Here is a 22,251-nt window from a genome sequence, read left to right as displayed (position 1 = left end):
GTTCGAGTTTCTCTCATCAGGTGGTAACCTCTACCTGACCTTTAGCGGAAGTGGTTTTATTCCACATTGAATTAAAATGCTGTTTGTATTAGTGCTTTATTTTAAACCGAATTCTGCAGTGAACGTGATATCCATCACAGTGCTGACGAGATTGAGGGAAGGAAGGACATGTCATTTTGTGGGATGGTGGTGTACCATAATCCTGCCACATTCTGGCTTCTGCCAGAATTATGGGGGAAGGCGCTTGGTCCAACCTCCTGCCCCGCTGCCAATTTTGGTTGTAAAGTGACTACTTACGTTCCTCACCAAATGTTACTGATATTAACCCGGTGGTATGGAAGTGTGTTGGGTGGAAGGCCTGCCTCGGCACTGTGTCCAAGAATGAAAAAGAAAAATCAAACGTGAAACATCCCTTTGGCTGTCACTTTTCAACCCCTTGTCCCCTCCTCTCCACCCTTTCAAGCTTCTTTGTACAGGGCATGTGTGTGATCACATCTGGAATACTGTTGTACAGTATTGGTCCCCTTATTTAAGGAACGATGTAAATGCATTAGAAACCGTTCAGAGCAGGTTTGCTAGACTAATACCAGGAACGGGCGGGTTGTCTTAATAGGAAAAATTGAAGAGGTTAGATTTGTATCCACAATATAATAGAATCTTTATTGTCACAAGTAGGCTTACATTAACACTGCAATGAAGTTACTGTGAAAAGCTCGTAGTTGCCACATTCCGGCGCCTGTTTGGGTACACGGAGGGAGAATTCAGAATGTCTAAATTACCTAACAGTACGCCTTTTGGGACTTGTGGGAGGAAACCGGAGCACCCGGAGGAAACCCACACAGGAGAACAGTGATCCAAGCCAGGAATCGAACCTGGGACCCTGGCCCTGTGAAGCAACAATGCTAACCACTGTGCTACCGTGCTGCCCATAGAGTTTGGAAATGTAAGAGGAGACTTGATCAAAAACTTTAAGATGCTGAGGGGTATTGACAGGGTGGATGGGGAGAGGATGTTTCCTCTTGTGGGAGAACCTAGCATGAGGGGGTCACTGTTTAAAAATAAAGGGGGTGCATTCTCCACTGGCAGGATTCTCCATCCCGTCGGCTATGCACTGGGTTTCCCGGCGACGTGGAGTGGCTACAATGGAAAATCCTATTGGGCGGCTGCTGGAATGGAGAGCCCTGCTGCAAGCGACGGCTCGCTGCCAAGAAAAACTCGCTTTTGGGGGCGAAGAACTCACCCCAAGGAGTCGCTCATTTAAGACAGATGAAGAGAAACATTTCCTCTCAGAGGGTTTGGAACTTTCTTCCTCAAAAGGCAGTGGAAGCAGAATCTTTGAATATTTTTAAGACCGAGCTAGCTAGATAGATTCTTGATAAACAAAAGGTTATCGGGGGGTTGGCAGGAATGTGCGGTTGAGGTTTACAATCCGATCAGTATGATCTTAGTGAATGGTGGAACAGGCTCGAGGGGCCGAATGGCCTAATCCTGCTCCTAATTCATATGTTTGTATGTACCCGTGTCCAATCCATGGCTCCCACCCACTTCTGTGGCTCCTTATGCTCCCTTGCCAATCACCTCATGACCCTTTATAGCCCTAATGTCAATTTAGTGCCAGCTCATGTTCCCACCCACTACCCTTGGCGTTACCCACCCCTCCATGCCAACTGACCTAGCATCCGCTACGGGTAGAGCAGAGTCTATTTTAACCTCTGCATGGCTCCTCAGTGTCGAGTGCAGACTTGACCATATTGTGCAGGAAGTGCTCCTCCTGGCGTTGCAGCACAAATAAACACAGCTTTCTGATAAATTATGTCCAACCAAACGGCTGAGAATCTGGAATAGACATGGAGGAGAGAGAGAGTGAGAACAGGAGAGACTGGAAACCATTAACTGAAACTGTTCAGTTCAGTACAAGTAAACAGATATCTCCTAATCTCCAAAAATCTCTGCTTAAAACATCTTCGGTCTCACTGCAATTCTGGCTCACAGAAAACAAACCCAAGGCTCATTGAGAGAAATACCGAGCAGGCTTGCAAGTCTCCTCGAAACAGCTGACGGGAGGAGATCTGAATTTCCGATTGGTTTATTAACACTAAGACACGTGTCACTTACAGAGTGATACTAGTAACGCGGGAGTGAGATAGAAACTGAAGCGCACACACAGCAGACAGAGTGGCAATGGGTAAAGACCGATTACATTCAGCAGAAACAAGAGGATTAGAATGGAAGCTAAAAGTTACACGGCTGTGCTGGTGCTCGCTTTAATTCATGGACCCTGCGCTGAGAAATACCTTAAGGCAATAAAATTTAATAGTTTATACATTTAATAGTTAATACAAACTCAGTGTGGTGTTATTACAGGGAGTGTTACTTGGATATTGACTGGTTGTTTAATTGCATCCAGGTGCTGGCCAAGGATAGAGAACTGTAACTGAGGGTAGATTGGAGAGGTTGTGTCTGTTCTTTGGAGATAAGAAGGCTGAGAGGAGACTTGATAGGTGATATACCTTCAATTCACCGAGAAGCAGAGAGAGCGAGTGAACATTAGGTTTTATTAATCATGAACTTGCCTCGCTAAAGTCGGTTGTACAGATGAATGCCGCCCACAGGGGGCCGGTCTATATATGGATCCGGTACCGGGGTTACAGTACAGTACTTGGAAGCAGCTCGTATCACCACTTCCAGGTCATAGGTCATAGGTTACAGTATCATACATGCATTAGGTGAATACATTCACCACAATAGGTATTCAAGACTTGAGGGGTATGGACAGGGTAAAGAGCGAGAAACTTTCCCCACTCAACATCATCAAAAAGGCAGACAAAAGGAGTAGAAGTGATGTGAGGAAAATGTTTTCACCCAGAGGGTGGTTGGAGTCTTGAACAAACTTCCTGAGAGGGTGCTGGAGGTTTGATCGAGGTACTCCAAAGGGAACTGGAATTCTATCTTGTGCAAGGTTACGGGGATAAGGCAGGGAGCGGGACCGGGTAGAACGTTCTTTCAGGGAGCCAGTGCAGACTCGATGGGCCGAGCAGCCTACCACTGCACAACAAAGATTCTGTCAATATTAACTGGGAATTTACTAGTGTTTATATTTGGAGTTGGTAACAGGTATATGTCTGCAATCTATAGTCCTGTAAATAAATTTTTTATATATAGGAGCAGATTGAATGTGGCTGTTTGTATTGCATTTGGGCGCACAATATGTGATGTGACTCTGTAAATAAAGGCTTGTCAGCGTATAAAAATCATGCTTCCATTCTGTCCCTCACCACTTCCTGGCTATCTGAATTACAATCTGCACATTATGTGTATATTGTATTGCAACAAGTACAACTTGCATTTACAGAGGAAAATGTCCCAAGGCATTTCACTTGGGAATGTTTTTTTTATTTACGGGATGTAGGCATCGCTGGTTAGGCCAGCATTTATTGCCCATCAAAAGATGGTGGTGAGTTGCCCTCTTGAACCACTGCAGTCCTTCTGGTGTAGGTCCACCCACAGTGCTGTTAGGGAGCGAGTTCCAAGATGTTGCCCCAGCAACAGTGAAGGAACGGCAATATATTTCCAACTCAGGCTGGCGAGTGACTTGGAGGATAACCTCCAGGTAGTGGGGTTCCCTTCTGCTCTTGTCCTTCTAGATTGTAGTGGCCGTGGGTTGGGAAGGTGCTGTCTGAGGAACCTTGGTGAGTTACTGCAGTGCATCTTGTTGATGGTCACACGGCTGCCACTGTTTATCGATGGTGGAGGGAGCAATCAAGCAACTGCTTTGTCCTGGTTGGTGTTGAGCTTCACTCATCCAGGTAAGTGGAGAACATTCCATTACACTCCTGACTTGTGCTTTGTAGATGGTGGACAGGCTTTGGGAGTCCGGAGGTGAGTTACTCGCCGTAGGATTCCTAGCCCCTGACCTGTCCTGGTATCCTGGTAACCACAGCATTAATGTGGCTAGTCCAGTACAGTTTCTGATCAATGGTAATCCCCAGGATGTGGGGTATCAGAGATGATCATGCCATTAATGTCAAGGGACAATGGTTAGATCCTGTCTTGTAGACAAAACCCGAAAGAGCCCAAGAAGGAGGAGGCTTGGTCAAAAAACTAATTTTAAATAAGTTTCTTTGAGGGGGAGAGTGAGGTGGAGAGTTCAGGAAGGGAATTGAGAGTTCAGAATCTAGACAGCTGAATGGTGGAGGTGAGAGGTCAGAGCTGGAGAAATACAGAGCGCTCAGGGGATTATAAAATTGGAAGAGGTTACAGAGACCTGGAAAGGTGAGGACGCAAACAAATTTGAACATTGAGAATTTTAAATTTGAGGCTTAGCCAGCTGGGGTCTCCCGGCTTTCAACGGCCACGCTGCACCGCTACGAGCTGCTTTTCCGGCGCAGGGTGGCTGTTGGATCATGCCCTCGGTCTTAAATGAATGACCACTTACTCTGAGATTATGCCCTCTTGCCCTAGACTCTCCCACAAGGCGAAACAACATCTCAGCATCTACCCTGTCAAGCCCCCTGAGAATCCTATACGTCTCAATAAGGCCACCTCGCATTCTTCTAAACTCCAATGAGTACAGGCCCAATCTACACAACCTCTCCTGATAAGAAAATACCCCCATACCCAGAAACAACTTTGTGAACCTTCTCTGGACTGCCTCCAATGCCAGCATATCTTTCCTTGGATAAGGGGACCAAGACTGTTCACTATTCCAGGTGTGGTCTAACTAGTCTAGGCCTTGTCTAGTTTTAGCAGGACCTACCTATTTTTATATTCCATTCCCTTTGAAATAAAGGCCAACATTCCATTTGCCTCCCTAATGACCTCTCCCAATTCAAGTAAATGGCGGGTGGAAGTTAGGAGATCAGCTAAAGGAAGCAATAGAACAGTCGAGTCAAATGTTTTTTGATATAAATTTAGAGTATTCAATTCTTTTTTTTTCAATTAAGGGACAATTTAACATGGCCAATCTGTCTACCCTGCACATCTTTAGGTTGTGGGAGTGAAACCCTCGCAGACATGGGGACAATGTGCAAACTCCACACCGACAGTGACCCCGGGCCAGGATTTTACCCGGGTCCTCGACGCTGTGTGGCTGCAGTGCTAACCACTGCACCACCATGCCGCCCCCAGTTGAGTTAACAGCTAATGGGACAATGAAGGTGCGATTCAGCAACACAGAACCTGAAGCAGGAGATTTTACAGAGGTCAAAGTAGGCAATCTCAGTGAGGGAGAGCGAATGGGGTGGAATCTCGCCTCTGGGTCATCACTTGGTCACCAAGATTATAAGCAGTCTGGTTCAGGTTCAGTGAGTAGCCAGTGAGGGAAATAAAGAATGGGTTCTGAAGAAGAGTGATATGGACTCAAAACGTTAACTCTGTTTCTCTCTTCACACCTGCTGTGTTTATCCAGCAATTTGAATAGAATAATTGGCTAGAGAACGGAGTTTGCAGCAAATACCAAAGACAAGGGGGTGAATTCTCTGCCGACGAGATTCTCCGTTCTATCGGCAACGCACCCTAGCCCATGGGTTTCTCGGCTGCAGGGGTGCCTACAATGGAAAATCCCATTGGCCAGCGATGGGAACGGAGAATCCCACTGCCAGCAATGGCGTGCTGCCGAGAAACACTGGGCTGGGGATGTGGAGAATTCATCCCAATGGCTCTTATCTTCTGAATATTTTACTCATTCAGCACTGAATGTTGGACAAACAGTGTGACAAATGAGAGACAGTGAGGGGTCGAGAGATGTGATGACGAGATAGGGCTGGGTGTTGTTTCCAGGTGTTGTTTTCTATTCTTACTAGCAAAATGATTAACCTCACTTCCTCATATCACAATCTTAACTCACACTTCTACACTTTTTATACTCTCATTTGCCACTTTGTTGCCCAGGCACTTTTAATCTGCCTGCATCTCTTTGCAGTCTCTTTTCCTCCTCACAGCTTGCTTTTATTGTCAATAAATTTCATAGAATTTACAGTGCAGAAGGAGGGCATTCGGCCCATCGAGTCTGCACCGGCTCTTGGAAAGAGCACCCTACCCAAGGTCCACACCTCCACTCTATCCCCATAACCCAGTAACCCCACCCAACACTAAGGGCAATTTTGGACACGAAGGGCAATTTATCATGGCCAATCCACCTAACCTGCACATCTTTGGACTGTGGAAGGAGACCGGAGCATCCGGAGGAAACCCACGCACACACGGGGAGGATGTGCAGACTCCGCACAGACAGTGCCCCAAGCTGGGAATGGAACCTGGGACACTGGAGCTGTGAAGCAATTGTGCTAACCACTATGCTACCGTTCTGCCCTCTAGAGATATTATTGTCTATTTGTTCAAATAATTAAATTGTAAATAGCTGCGGCCTCAGCATTGATCCCTGTGGCACTTCACTAGTCACAGCAGCCTGCCAACTTGATAGACAGTTTAAGCCTATTCTTTGCCTCCTCAGGTTACAAAGGATCTGGAAACCCTTGCCAAAGGAGATGAAAACCCAATGAGCCTGCACTTCCCCCTACAACGCTGGAAACATGAGTGCCCTACAATGACCAACCGTGCCGATGTCAAGAAACATTTCCATCATGATCTGGACCACCTGTGATTTGACCATAGAGACAAATGATCCTTCTGGTCTATTTCCATGTCAGAGTTGGATATGACCATATCACACAGAGTTGGAAAGGAAACTCAAATGGAACTCTGCTCTCACTGTGGGCCGAGGATGATCTTACCATAGACAATACCATGTTCCACCTGAGAAGGAAAACACAAAACTTGGCAACACCCACATTCTCAGCCCTGGCATCTCCTTGACTGCGGTACTCACCAGACAGTACGAAAAAGGTTGACATCAAGATGGCAAGAATGGCACACAATGAGCTGTCTGCTGGACAAACCACAGCTCGGTGTGGATCAGGCAGCTTAAGGATCTAGCCAAGACTCCACAGGTCAATTTGCCAGACACGCCCAAAGTTGAATGTCAAACAGTTCAAGAACGCTCTATTGCCTTAGTCCTTGCTACACCACTTGAACCTCTCCACAGTTTGATCTTCCTCCCCCAGGTGATGTAGAAGATGAATGACTGGTTACAATAATGATGCCAATTGCCTAAAAGCTAACACAAATGAACTAATCACTAATAAGGCAGCTGGAATGGAAAGGCGGTGGGAGAGTTTCGCCAAAACACATCGCGGCAGATTCGTGCATCAAGCTAAGATATTGCCTAACTCTTTCCCCCTTGCATTGAAGAGGTGAGCAAGGCATTCACATCATTGTTAATAAACTTACAACTCTCTTCATGAATTTCAGGTATCAGAAAAATCTTCTACAAGACCTCAAGGATGCCAACTTAGTCAGCATCTGGGAGTTGAAAGGATGCAAAAAAACAGGATTAGGTAACTACCGAGGAAAAAGTATTTTCTCAATCACAGGGGATCCTATTAAACTGACTACTGGACAGTCTCAAAGATTATGTCCTCCCAGAATCCGTGTAGTTTTATGGCCATCTGTGGGACAACTGAAATGCTGTTTGCTGCATGACGGCAAGAAAGAAAATCCAAACATCAACATCAAGATTTTTACACCGATAACAGTCCTAACTACAGCTTTTGACAGAGTTAACCTGATCGATGGCTCTTGCTTTCCAAGCTAGGATGCCCAAGTAAGTTTGTCAAAATCCTATGCCTACTGCATGAATGGACATGTTTGCACCTCTTTGTTTTTATAAATTTAGCGTACCCAATTCATTTTTTCCAACTAAGGGGCAATTTAGCATGGCCAATCTATCTAGCCTGCACATCTTTGTGTTGTGGGGCGAAACCCACGCAAACGTGGGAAGAATGTGCAAATTCCACACGGACAGTGACCCAGAGCCGGGATCGAACCCGGTACCTCTGCGCCGTGAGGCAACAGGGCTAACCCACTGTGTCACCGTGCTGCCCAATGTTTGCACCTCTGGTGAGATATGAAATAGGAGCAGAAGTAGGCCCAATGCCTTTGTGGTAACCAAGAGCAGAAAACAAAGATGTGCTGTGTCTCTCCAATCATCAATCTCTTCTTTGCTGCAGTGTTTAAGGAGACCACTGGAGACATTCAGCTTGGATGAACAGGCCATGTCTCCCACATAGATGACTGTAGAATCCCCAAGCAGATCTTCTGATGGAACTGTCTTGGTGCAAACAACATTAACGACGGCCAGTACAAATGATGTAAGGACACTCTAAGAATCTTACAAATGTCTGCAATGTAGACCACCTCTCCTAGGAAAATGCCGCAGCTGACCAGCCCATGTGGGGGAAAGCTCTGAAGTTTGGTTCAGCGGACTTCGATAAACCTCTATGCCGAACCCATAACATCCAACGTGACCAGAGGAAGAGCAGAGGTGGTGCAATTGCAGAAGTCCCTCCAAGCACCAACAACACAACATGAAGTGCTAGTTCTTTGGATGTCCATGCCATTCTTCAATCATGAGGATCTGGCATAGAAAGGGTTAACGTGGGACTGTTTACCGTACCTCCCATACTATGATGTACAGATACGCATGTGGAGGTCAGTACTGTACTGGACAGAGACCGATGTAGAAGCAAGCATGAGGCAGCTCCTTGCTTAGACTTTATATTGCAATTTGTATATATTTACTCGTAATTAATAAATACTTTGTATTGAAGTATCCAGTATCTTAATGAGACTACCCAACGAACTACAACATCTTAACAACATCCACCATAACCTAGCACTATCATTCTTTCGTCATGCAATCTCCCCAGCCTTCCAAGCTATTACAGACCCTCCCTCTGCTCTTTCCTGCTTGTCCCCAACCCCCATGACCCTGTCTAGTAGTTTCTTAAAATCTGTTACAAATTGATCTTTTTCCTCCCAGTTCTGAGGAGGGGACACAGACGCTGCCAAACTGAATATTTCCTGCATTTTCTGTTTTTGGTTTAGATTTCTCGGATCTGCAATATTTTATCATTGTTAGCAACAAACCTTGTTTCTTCAACATTTGTGCAGAACACAGTATCCAGTGAGATACAATCAATTCTCTCGTGTCTCACAACACAAACTCCGATAATAACGTTAGCACCAATTCCAGGCTGCATGTCAATCGGAACCCTCAGCTAATCTCATTGGCTGGAAAGAGAGTGCAAACCTTTCTCCCTCACTGTTTCAAATGGGAGATGTTTTTTAAAAAAATGCTTTAAATATTCCAAGTTATCCAACCTAAACATACAAATAGCTGCCTGTCTCTTGTCATCTCAATTAACCCTTTGTCAATAGAATCCGAATGACAAATTAACATCAAAAGTTCAACGAACATTCAATCCATGACAGGTATAATAATAATAATAATCTTTATTGGCACAAGCAGGCTTACATTAACACTGCAATGAAGTTACTGTGAAAAGCCCTTAGTCGCCACATTCCGGCGCCTGTTCGGGTACAAATGCGTCAAACTTTACAGTGCTTTGGGAAATAGAAAATTCTTCCTGCACGCCTCACAGATGTGATTTTCTATAAGTGGGTAGAGATTTGCGGCGCAATCTGACAGAAAAGTTTCTAAGGGTGTAATTTTTTTGCTGGCTTTTGTGGGAGTTTCCTCCCCCAGCTCTGTCGGCAAGTTCCCCACTGCCACACATTGGGCAGGATTTACCGTGTGTTTCGGCGGTGGAGGCGGGATTTTCTAGTCCTGCTGTTGTCACTGGGATTTCCCGATGGTGGAACCGGAATATTCTGCCGGTGTAAACAGTCGGTATTCCGCACTTAGTCACTTTTCTGGGCCCTGGGAAGTTTCTCCCTGGTCAAGCCCACACTTAGAATTATTTTCATCACCGGGGAGCTGAACCCGCTGGCCAAACCGGCTCCTCAGATCAGGTCACCATTGTGAAAGGGTTCCGCGATCTCTAAGTGAGCTTGAGGGTCCCTCACAGACCCTACCCATGGGGAATGTTGCCCCACACATACATGGGCATTGCCCACTCCCCCAAGCTATGGGGTTGCTGAAGGCCCCCCACCACTTTCAGGCCTTCCCACGCCCCCCTTTCGGGATCTCCCCACCCCCACCCCCCCCTTCCAGGACCCCCTCCTTCATCCCCCAACCTTCCAGAAGCCCCTTCATACCTGCCTTGCACCCCACTCTTTCATAGGTTCAGCGCCTTCAGGCCCTGACCAATAGCAGCGCCACGCTGGCTGCCGCTGCCGGCTTTGGGGTGCTACTCGGGCACCTGTCAGTGCCTGCCCAGCAGTGCCAAGATGCCTGCATTACTGGGGAGGGCTGGGGGCCACCCTGCCCTGTCCCTGACCACCTATGTGACTCGGATAGCCCGGGAGGCCCCCTTGGTGTTGCTCTGCCTGGTCCATGTTTGTGTAGACAGTACTGGACAGCGCCTGGCTGGGGCCTCCTTGGGGAGGCCAGTGGATGCTGGGTCAGCACATCTAAGTGGGTTCAAAACCCAGTTAGGCGGGCGAGGTTTGGTCCTGCCCATTGTGGCTGTTGTGAAGCCCACGGGAGGCCTCTCATGGCATCTACCGGCCACATCACACTCCCGTTCGGGCACAACGTGGCCTTGTTATGAGGGTTTATTGATATGCAAACTCATCAGGGGGTGGTTGTCATGAGTGGAGCTCAAGAATGATCAGAAACAGACCACATGGTTACTACTGAAGCAGGGCGAGGTGTTTGCAGATATTTCCCTGAACTCCCATAGCAGCAGTGATATCCTAGGACTGGTCTCTGAAATCTGCAGACAATGCAGGTTTCACTGTGACCAGTTATACCCTGGATCTTCTGAATCATCTCACTCCGGGTCTCTAACCCGCATCAGAGACATTCTAGGCCAGTGGGCTCAATCCGAAGTGAGCTGGGAGTCTTTAAACAGAGAGACTGAGCAACCAGACCCAGCAGAGGCCAATCAGCATCAGAGGCAGGAGAGAATAGGGAGGCACAGAAGCTGACCACATCTCATGGGGGGAGGGGGGGGGGGGGTACAGAAATGTCAAGATGTCTTGTGAGAGCCTTGGTGAGACCACACCTAGAATATTGTTTGCAGCTTTGGTCTCCTTATCCAAGAAAGGATATACTTTCCGGAAATGGAGTGCAACAGAGATTCACCAGGCTAATCCCTGGGATGGCAGAATTGATTTATGCGGAGAGATTGAGAAAACTGGATCTGTATTCTCTAGAATATCGAAGCGTGAGAAATGATCTCATTGAAACTTAAAAAATTGTTACAGGGTGGATGTGAATGGGATGTTTCCCTGGCTGGCAAGTCTAAAACTACAGACACAATCTCAGAATACCGGGTAGGCCATTCAAGACTGAGATGAGGAGGAATTTCTTCACTCCGAGGGTGGTGAATGTTTCGAATGCTCTACCCAGACAGAGGCCTGTGGAAACTCATTCATTGAGCGTGTTCAAAACCATAATCGATAGATTTCTGCAGACTAATGGGGCGGGATTCTCCACACCTACGCCAAAGTGGCCGCGCCGTCGTGAACGCCGTTGAGGTTCACGACGGCGCGGAACGGCCCCGGTCCCGACCGATTCAGGCTCTGACAATGGGCCAGGATCGGGGCTGCGTCATCTACACGCGCCAGGCCTTGTCGCCCGCGTAAAAGCGACGCCGCGTAGATGATGCGGCCGGTGCCGCATAACGGGCGTCATCCGCGCATGCATGGTTGTCGTCCTCTCTAAATCCGCCCCGCAAGAAGATGGGGGACGGATCTTGCGGGGCCGCGGAAGGAAGGAGGTCCTCCTTCAGAGAGGACGGCCCGACGATCGGTGGGCACCGATCGCGGGCCGCCCCACATTCCAGGTGAAGCCCGGTGCAGGATCCCCCCTCGCCCCCACCCCAGCGTTCACGCACCGCCCACGACTGCAGCGACCAGGTGTGGACGGCGCCGGGGGGAACCCGCCGTTTTGGCCTGGCCGCTCGGCCCATCCGGGCCTCAGAATCGCCGGGGTGCCGGAGAATCCCCATTTTGGGTGTCTCCGGCGATTCTCCGGCCTGCGAAACTCGACCGGGCCGTTCCCGCCGCTTGGGAGAATCGCGGGAGGGCATCCCCGGAAATTTTGGCGGCCCAGGCGATTCTCCCAACCGGCATGGGAGTGGAGAATCGCGCCCATGATGTCAAGGGATATGAAGATAGTTCCACTTTCCCGCATTGAGGTAGATGGTCAGCAGATCAGGCTCGATGGGTTGAATGGCCTATTCGTGTTCCTATGTTCAATAGGAAATAAAGATAAATCACTCCATTGGCTGGATCATACCTAATGAGAAGGAAGATGGTTATGGTGAATGTTGGAGACAAATAATTGCAGCCGAGGACATCGCTGCACGGAAGTGTATAAAATATTATCCAATATCATATTACTGCAACAATGAACTTCTCTTCGGGTTCAGTATTGAGTTCTCTTCAAAACTCCTCCGTCAATGGAATACTCACCACTCACCTGCATGGTGCAGTCACAGCATTCACAAAGCCCAGGGCACAGATAGGATTTGCCTGACCTGTCTCGGTGTATCTTTTCTCAATAGTCACTCCCTCCACCACCGACTCACTTGTGGCTGCATGAACTCCAGGACGCACAAACAATTCACTGAGGTTACTTCATCAAGTGACATGTTCCTCCCCTGGGACCTTGATAAGCAGCAAGGAAAAGGATTGCAAAATGTAGTTGAACCATCCCAGCCGCACACCATCCTGACTTGGATGAAAATTGATCATTCCCTCATTTTTGCTGGGTCCCCTTGGTAATCTCCAGTGAACTGTACTGTGGCACACCCCCACCACACAGATTGCAGCAACTAAAGGAGATACAATATACTGGTTCAAAGTCTCTGCTATGTCCTTGTTTCCCATTATTGATTCCCCAGTGCCAGCTTCTGATGGACTATTACGTTATCAACGCTCTTCCTTTATATAGGCACTTCATACAAGCTCTTAATTTCTCTGTTCTATATTTCTTGCTATTTTTCCCTCAATCTAATTTCTACCTTCGTTATCCTATGCTGATTCTAATTGTTTTCTCAATCTTCTGACCTATCACTGATCTTTGCAGGTATGCACGCCTTTATTTCCTTTTTCGTTCAATTTCATACCTTCCTTAACTTTCTTCGTTAGCCATGGCTGATGTGTCCTTCTTGTAGCATTTTTTTCTCAGTGGAATATATATTTGTTGAGAGTTTTAAATGGTCTACTCAAATGCCTGTCACTACTTATCTAACATATTGTAATTTAATCTGATTTCCCAGTTTACTTTAGCCAACTCTACCTTCATACCCTTGCAATTGGTTTTATTTAAGTTAAAGATGCTATTTTCAGAGCCAAGTTCCTCATCCTCAAACTGAATGAGAAATTCTATCACATTATGATCACTCTTGCCCAGAGGATTCTTCATTTTGAGGTCATTCATTAATCCTGCTTCATTACACATTACCAGGAATATATATTTAAATCTTTCCAATTGTAGGACAATTTAGAGTGGCCAATCTACCTACCCTGCACATCTTTAGGTTGTGGGATGAGACCCACACAGACAAGGGGAGATTGTGCAAACTCCACACAGACAGTGACCTGGGGCTGTGATCAAACCTGGGTCCTCGGTGCTGTGAGGCAGCAGTGCCAACCACTGCGCCACAATGCCGCCCGGACATTACCAGGTATAAACTAGACTATTTTCTTGTTTGTTCCAGTCATATTGTTCTAAGAAACAATATATTGTCCCGAATACACGCTATGAATTTATTTCCAGTTTTATTTGTTGATTCCAATGAAGATTAAAATTGCCCATGAATATGAAGTACCTTTCTTACAGGTCCTTATTATGTCATTAGTTATATCCCATCCTACAATTTAGCTATTGTTCTTCTTCCTCAGGTGGCATGTTTGATTATTCTAGGGTTATCAAACCACAACTTTAAACTGTCCTGATTAGTGATCTTCTCTCTGTTGCCTGTTCCCACTGAATGATCACACAGTTATTGTGAGCAGAGATTGACAGTTCACTCATTTAGTGAAATGTTCATTGACCTAAAAGACGGTAAGAAAAGAAAACAAGCAATATGTTAGCAAAGACTTGCTGATCCAGGTTGATCGGTCAATCTACCACCAACATGTCTCAAATCTAGAGGACCATTTGGACTATTACTGGAGTCCTTCAGTGAGCTCTCCTCAGATTTGATGACTTACAGTAGAATTATGGAAGAACTGTGAGATCTATCCTTTGGCAGATCAATGGGCTGGCTGATCAGTCTCTGGTTTGGGAATCAGGGCCTCTCTCCGAATGCAAGCATTCTTGCTTCCTCCTCTGTCACACCCACATTGCCCTTGCAGTTCCCATCAGCCAGATTGCCCACACTGCTGAAAGGCTGAAATGCTACTGTTTGAGGCTGGACCAAGAGAAGGTCGGTGAAAGCGAACTGGACCCAATCTTTACACACCTTTATATTCATTTACAAAGTTACACATTATAAACATACACCCCTTACACAAAGAACCACGGTTGCAGTTTCTGGCCATTCATAGGAGTATAAGTGAATCCCAAATTTATGTCCATTGCCTGCATATAATTAAACACAATTCACACACAATTAATATTAGTGCCCTGATCAACACCCTTCCCTTAATCCAAACCAGTAAAAAGACTTGCATAATTTGGCTACCAGATTTCCAACATTGCATAGATGGCTAACCTTCAGAAGTAACTCATTGATTGGGAATGTGAATGTCACAAACACCTTATAAATGCAAGTTCTACATCATTGTGGTAGGACTGGAAAGCACAAGTACAGTCTGAAGTGGGCTCAGTCTAGAATTGATGTGGGGAAGAGTCACAGGATGATGTAGTGAGTTCAGGTTACTAGTGGCTGGAACGTTCTGACTATAACACTAACACATGAATGAGGAGCAGGAATAGGCCATTTGGCCCTTCAATCCTGTTCCACCATTCGCTACGTTCATGGCTGATCTGACAATGGCTCCAACTCCACATTCCTGCCTACCCCAAATAACCTGACTCCCTTTTTAGTCACAATTCTATCTACCCCCTGTCACAATATACACCAGTATATCATGGTGCAGACACACACACTGATGGACACACAGCAAGACCAATCAACGCACAACACCGCAGCCAATCACCAGTTAGAGCATACTCACTATATAGACAGAGGGCATCAGAGTTCCTGCTCATTTGGGACGCAGCCTCTCAGTAGGACAGAGCTTACAGCGTACAGCATAATTCTTCACCATGTGCTGAGTGCATATACTGGTTAGGACAGGCATAGGTCTTTAGTTTAATCTAACATTGTGTTAACCCACTGTGAAAGTATGTTCAACAGTTTCTAACTTAATAAAATAGTGTTGCACTATTTTAAGTGTTGGTGGCCTGTATGTGTTCCACGGATCCAGAGCACCCAACACATCATTGTGTTGATTGGTCTTGCTGTGTGTCCATCAGTGTGTGTGGCTGCACCATGATATACTGGTGTATATTATGACACCCCCTGCCTTAAAAATATTATGGGCTGGATTCTCTGGTTCCCCAGCAATGTGTTTCTCGGTGGTGCGCTGTTCACTGGCAGCGGGATTCTCTACTCCCGCCGCTTGTCAATGGCATTTCCCATTGAAGCCATCCCACTCCGCTGGGAAACCCATGGGTAGGGTGCACTGCCAGTGGGAACAGAAAATCCCAATGTCCGGAGAATTCTATGTCCCTGCTTCCACCGTTCTTCAGGGAAGAGAATTCCAAAGATTCATGACTCAGAGAAGAGAATTCCAAAGATTCATGACTCAGAGAAAAAGTCTCCTTATTTCTGTCTGAAATGGGAAACCCCTTATCTTTAAACTCTGCCTCCTCGTTCTAGTCCTTCCCACAAGAGGAAACATCCTTTCAGTATTCACCCTGTCAAGTCCCTTCAGGACGTTATATGTTTTAATAAGATCACATCTCATTCTTCTAAACTCCAAAGGATACAGGTCCAACCTGTCCAACCCTCCCTCATAAGGCAATCCTCACCAACACCACCTCCCCCTTTCCCACAATCAATTGACTGAACCTTCTCTGAACTGCTTCTTTTTTTCAATATAAATTTAGAGTATCCAATTATTTTTTTCCCAATTAAGGGGCAATTTAGCATTTCCAATCCGCCTACCCTGCACATCATGCAAACACAAATGGGGAGAATGTGCAAATGCCACACGGACAGTGACACGGGGCCAGGATTGAACCCAGATCCTCGCCCCAAACTTTTAAAACAATTTGTCCATGGGCTGGCTGCCCATCCCAGAGGGCACTTAAGAGTCAACCACATTGCTGTGGGTTTGTCTGGAGCCACATGTAGGCCAGACCAGGTAAGGACACAGATTTCCTTCCCTAAATGACATTAGTGAACCAGATGGGCTTTTACATCTAGATTTTTATTGAATTCAAATTTCACCATCTGCCAGGGAGGGATTTGAACCCGGTCCCCCAGAGTATAACTCTGGGTCTCTCGATTACTAGTCCAGAAACAATACCACTTTGCCACTGTCTCCCCGTTGCTTCTAATGTATTTCTATCCTTTCTTTAATAAGGAGACATAAACTGTACACAAGACTTCAGATGTGCACTCACCATCGACCTGGGCAACTGTAGGAAAACATGTCTACTTGTATGTTCCTTTCTGCTTGCAATAAAGGACAACATTGCACTTGTTGTATCTGCAGACTAACTGTTTCTGATTCCGTTTAATATCTGTGTCCAGGATCACTCTAGTTCAGACAGGGTTACTTTTTGTACCAGATTTGGAAAACTCCAGACCTGCTGTGAAACCACAAACCACAAATAAAAATAACTGCAAACATAATGTAACTCAATACCCAGCACTGGCTAATACCATCCTGTAGAGTTTCCAATCTCTGGTGAACTTGTTGAAAGTCATTGATTTTCTTTCTATTCACAGTGCTCTAGCACCATCTAGTCATAGAATCCCTACAATGCAGAAGGAGTTCATTCGGCCCATCAAGTCTGCACTGATCCTCTAAAGGAGCACCCTACCTAGGAGCATGCCCCACCACATCCGCAAAACCCCATCTCCCTTTTGGACATTAAGGGGCAATTTAGCATGGCCAATTCACCTAACCTGCACATCTTTGGACTGTGGGAGGAAACTGGAGCACCCGGAGGAAACCTACGCAGACACAGGGAGAAACTGCAAACTCCACACAGTCACCCAAGGCCGGAATTGAAGCCGGATGGATCCCTTGTGCTCTGAGGCAGCAGTGCTAACCACTGTGCCATTGTGCCACACTTAGTCTCACACTCACAATAATGCAAAATCAAAATAGGGGGCCATTCAGCCCCTTGAGTCTGCTCCATCCTTGATAGCATCATAGCTAGGATCCAACATGAATGGATTATGTAAGGGGGGGGGGGGGGGTGATTATCAAATGCCTGATGTTTAGATGTAAATTTATTGTAATGGATGGTCTGAGGTCATGACAGGAACCTCAAGAAATGCAAGTTTTTCTTTCTTGTGTCTTGGCTGCCTTAGCCATCTTGCTTTGTGTCTTTGAGCCCACAGTGCACTCCAGCGCAGTTCATTGGGTATCTTCGGTCTGGGCTTTTCTTTCACCCCCAATGTTACCGTCATGAGCCAGACCCTGCACCACAGGGTCTAATGGTCTACATTAGTTAATATAAAACAAACCATTAAAAAAATGTGTTCTCTAATTGCCCTCAAACTGAGCGCTGGGTCGTTTCAGAGGCAACCCGGAGTCAATCTGCCACCAGATGAGGAGTTCCTTCCCTGAAGGACTTTAGTGAACCAGGGAATGTCCCACAATGTTTACTGGGATTTGAACCCGGGTCCCCAGAGCATTACGCTGGGCCTCCGGATTACTAATCCAGTGACAATACCACAATACCACAATGCCATTGCCTCCCCTTTTGAAAAGTAATTAATGTGCTGGCCTGACAAACTCTCCACGGTCGCTCGTCAAAGGCTACCAAGGCTGACTGATTGAACAGTTAACACAGAGAAAGAACAAGCAGAATTTATATGACTGGGCTGTTAAAGTAACGTGAACCAGTCAGTCACAGATTGTAGACAGGAGTTCCCTTCATTGCAATGCACAAGGAGACACTCAGTAATGGCAGTGGCACTGGGGGATTACATCTGCCAGAGATAATTGACCACACAATTTCAGAGCTCATGTTTACTACAACCGAACAGCCGGAAATGTGAAAGATCGACTGATCATCCGGTCTACAGATACCGACTGCTCTGCTGTCTTTACGGTTGCTTTAATAGACTAGATTACACTTAATATTATACAGAGCAGAGACAGTAATGTGTCACGCCAGAAACAAAGGAATAAATTTCAAACTAAATTTCACGCACGAAGCTTTCACCACCGTGTGGTCGACCATGACTTGCCCCGGTTTTTAAGCAGATTTATTAACAAGAAACTAGACCCCACTGTAAAGCAGGTCTCCTCACAGTGAAAAGTCTCCAGCTGGAAACAAATTCTCACCCTAAACAGGGAATCTTTCTTTGTATTTCCCAGATCATCACACCTCATCTTTAAGCAACAATCCGTTAATAAAACTCAGCCTGTATCACAGAAGGGAGATGTGTACAAATCCCAGCTTCCAATACACACACTCGAACGCTCAGTCCCTGCAAACAGCACACAATCCAGAGCAAAGATTGAAGTCTCTCAGCTGGATCCTCGCTAACAGCACAAGGGGCTGTTTCTTTCTTGACTCTCCACAGGATATATTCATGGACTATTTTACTGCATAAAACCTGCACAAACCCCATTCCTGCATCGCCATCTCCACTCCCCAGACTGCTGCAGTTCTGCTGTGAACAAAGGGACGGAGGAAGCCTGGGACACTGGGTTTACATGTCTAATTGACAGCTCCCATCGCCAACCAGAACTTAACCAACACGTCAAATGCCAATCACACCCAGCCAATCTACTTTTATTTACATTTCATACGTGGACATTTTCCTGATATTAAATACATTCCCCAGAACACTGGGTCAATATTTTAATCCCCAGTAATTTAAAAGCTGGCCCTGGAATATGTGGAGCTTTTGTGGCGCAGTGGGGAGCGTCCTCGTCTTTGGGTTCGAGTCCCACGCCAGGACTGGATGGCCAAGGAAGGTGAGTTCATAATACAGCCAGCAGGGTTGAGTAAGAACTTGCAAAATCCTTCCAATACACGCCAATGGCAGGCGGTAGGAGCGGGAGAGAGTCCTGATCAGCCATGCTTGATGAGGAATGGCTTCCCCTCCTATTGGGATTGGGAACCTGAATTGTAGCTCCAGTATACAGGAGGTTGAGAGTAGTGAGGTCATGAATAAGGTTTCAAAGTTGCAGGAGTGTACCGGGTGCAGGCAGGAAGGTGGTTTAAAGTGTGTCTACTTCAATGCCAGGAGCATCCGGAATAAGGTGGGTGAACTTGCGGCATGGGTTGGTACCTGGGACTTTGATGTTGTGGCCATCTCGGAGACATGGATAGAGCAGGGACAGGAATGGTTGTTGCAGGTGCCAGGGTTTAGATATTTCAGTAAGCTCAGGGAAGGTGGTAAAAGAGGGGGAGGGGTAGCATTGTTAGTCAAGGACAGTATTACGGTGGCAGAAAGAACGTTTGATGAGGACTCGTCTACTGAGGGAGTATGGGCTGAGGTTAGAAACAGGAAAGGTGAGGTCACCTTGTTAGGGGGTTTCTATAGGCCTCCGAAAAGTTCCAGAGATGTAGAGGAAAGGATTGCAAAGATGATTCTGGATAGGAACGAAAGTAACAGGGTAGTTGTTATGGGGGACTTCAACTTTCCAAATATTCACTGGAAACTTTAGATGGGTCCGTTTTTGTCCAATGTGTGCATGAGGGTTTCCTGACACAGTATGTAGATGGGCCAACAAGAGGCAAGGCCATATTGGATTTGGTACTGGGTAATGAACCAGGACAGGTGTTAGATTTGGAGGTAGGTGAGCACTTTGGTGATAGTGACCACAATTTGATTACGTTTACTTTAGTGATGGAAAGGGATAGGTATATACCGCAGGGCAAGAGTTATATCTGGGGGAAAGGCAATTATGATGCATTGAGGCAAGACTTAAGATGCATCGGATGGAGAGGAAAACTGCAGGGGATGGGCACAATGGAAATGTGGAGCTTGTTCAAGGAACAGCTACTGCGTGCCCTTGATAAGTATGTTCCTGTCAGGCAGGGAGGAAGTGGTCGAGCAAGGGAACCGTGGTTTACTAAAGCAGTTGAAACACTTGTCAAGAGAAAGAAGGAGGCTTATGTAAAGATGAGACATGAAGGTTCAGTTAGGGCACTCGAGAGTTACAAGTTAGCTAGAAAGGACTTAAAGAGAGAGCTAAGAAGAGCCAGGAGGGGACATGAGAAGTCTTTGGCAGGTAGGATCAAGGATAACCCTAAAGCTGTCTATAGATATGTCAGGAATAAAAGAATGACTAGGGTAAGCGTAGGGCCAGTCAAGGACAGTAGTGGGAAGTTGTGCGTGGAGTCTGAGGAGATAGGAGAGGTGCTAAATGAATATTTTTCATCAGTATTCACACACAAAAAAGACAATGTTGTCGAGGAGAATACTGAGATTCAGGCTGGTAGACTAGAAGGGCTTGAGGTTCATAAGGAGGAGGTGTTAGCAATTCTGGAAAGTGTGAAAATAGCTGAGTCCCCTGGGCCGGATGGGATTTATCCTAGGATTCTCTGGGAAGCTAGGGAGGACATTGCTGAGCCTTTGTCTTTGATCTTTAAGTCATTTTTGTCTACAGGAATAGTGCCAGAAGACTGGAGGATAGCAAATGTTGTCCCCTTGTTCAAGAAGGGGAGTAGAGACAACCCCGGTTACTATAGACCAGTGAGCCTTACTTCTGTTGTGGGCAAAGTCTTGGAAAGGTTTATAAGAGATAGGATGTATAATCATCTGGAAAGGAATAATTTGATTAGAGATAGTCAACACGGTTTTGTGAAGGGTAGGTCATGCCTCACAAACCTTATTGAGTTCTTTGAGAAGGTGACCAAACAGGTGGATGAGGGTAAAGCAGTTGATGTGGTGTATATGTATTTCAGTAAAGCGTTTGATAAGGTTCCCACGGTAGGCTATTGCAGAAAATACGGAGGCATAGGATTCAGGGTGATTTAGCAGTTTGGATCAGAAATTGGCTAGCTGGAAGAAGACAAAGGGTGGTGGTTGATGGGAGATGTTCAGACTGGAGTTCAGTTACTAGTGGTGCACCACAAGGATCTGTTTTGGGGCCACTGCTGTTTGTCATTTTTATAAACGACCGGGAGGAGGGCGTAGAAGGATGGGTGAGTAAATTTGCAGATGACACTAAAGTCGGTGGAGTTGTGGACAGTGTGTAAGGATGTTACAGGTTACCGAGGGACATAGATAAGCTGCAGAGCTGGGCTGAGAGGTGGCAAATGGAATTTAATGCAGAAAAGTGTGAAGGTGATTCATTTTGGAAGGAATAACAGGAAGACAGAGTACTGGGCTAATGGTAAGATTCTTTGTACTGTGAATGAGCAGAGAGATCTCGGTGTCCATGTACACAGATCCCTGAAAGTTGCCACCCAGTTTGATAGGGTTGTTAAGAAGGCGTACGGTGTGTTAGCTTTTATTCGTAGAGGGATTGAGTTTCGGAGCCATGAGGTCATGTTGCAGCTGTACAAAACTCTGGTGCGGCCACATTTGGAGTATTGCGTGCAATTCTGGTCGCCGCATTATAGAAAGGATGTGGAAGCATTGGAAAGGGTGCAGAGGAGATTTACCAGAATATTGCCTGGTATGGAGGGAAGATCTTATGAGGGAAGGCTGAGGGACTTGAGGCTGTTTTCGTTAGAGAGAAGAAGGTTAAGAGGTGACTTAATTGAGGCATACCAGATGATCAGAGGATTGGATAGGGTGGACAGTGAGAGCCTTTTTCCTCGGATGGTGATGTCGAGCACGAGGGGACATAGCTTTAAATTGAGGGGAGATAGATATAGGACAGATGTCAGAGGTAGGTTCTTTACTCAGAGAGTAGTAAGGGCGTGGAATGCCCTGCCTGCAACAGTAGTGGACTCGCCAACATTAAGGGCATTCAAATGGTCATTGGATAGACATATGGACGATAAGGGAATAGTGTAGATGGGCTTTAGAGTGGTTTCACAGGTCGGCGCAACATCGAGGGTCGAAGGGCCTGTTCTGTGCTGTAATGCTCTATGTTCTAAAGCTATAAGCCTCTGGT

The 22,251-nt window shown here is 46.3% G+C and overlaps 2 long non-coding RNA genes across 3 annotated transcripts in view; both read left to right on the top strand.

Moving 5' to 3' along the window:
* The first annotated feature begins 1,953 nt into the window (after positions 1-1,953).
* Positions 1,954-8,665, top strand: LOC140390199 (uncharacterized). Of its 2 annotated transcripts, none has more exons than XR_011934581.1 (2): positions 1,954-2,300; positions 6,452-8,665. It is a non-coding gene; the product is annotated as an uncharacterized lncRNA (long non-coding RNA). The 2 variants fall into 2 exon arrangements; XR_011934582.1 differs by having other exon boundaries at positions 1,954-3,806.
* A 10,421-nt stretch (positions 8,666-19,086) lies between these two features.
* The window catches only part of LOC140389366 (uncharacterized), a 64,649-nt gene continuing 61,484 nt past the window's right edge, over positions 19,087-22,251 (top strand). The window contains exon 1 of the long non-coding RNA XR_011934363.1: positions 19,087-19,152. This is a non-coding gene — a long non-coding RNA (uncharacterized lncRNA). The remainder of the gene's footprint in view (positions 19,153-22,251) is intronic.

The sequence above is a fragment of the Scyliorhinus torazame genome, chromosome 14 (genome assembly GCF_047496885.1).
Source record: "Scyliorhinus torazame isolate Kashiwa2021f chromosome 14, sScyTor2.1, whole genome shotgun sequence".
Classification (NCBI taxonomy): Eukaryota; Metazoa; Chordata; class Chondrichthyes; order Carcharhiniformes; family Scyliorhinidae; genus Scyliorhinus; species Scyliorhinus torazame.
The sequence above is the reverse complement of the archived record's forward strand: the minus strand, read 5'-3'. Positions and strand labels throughout refer to the sequence as shown.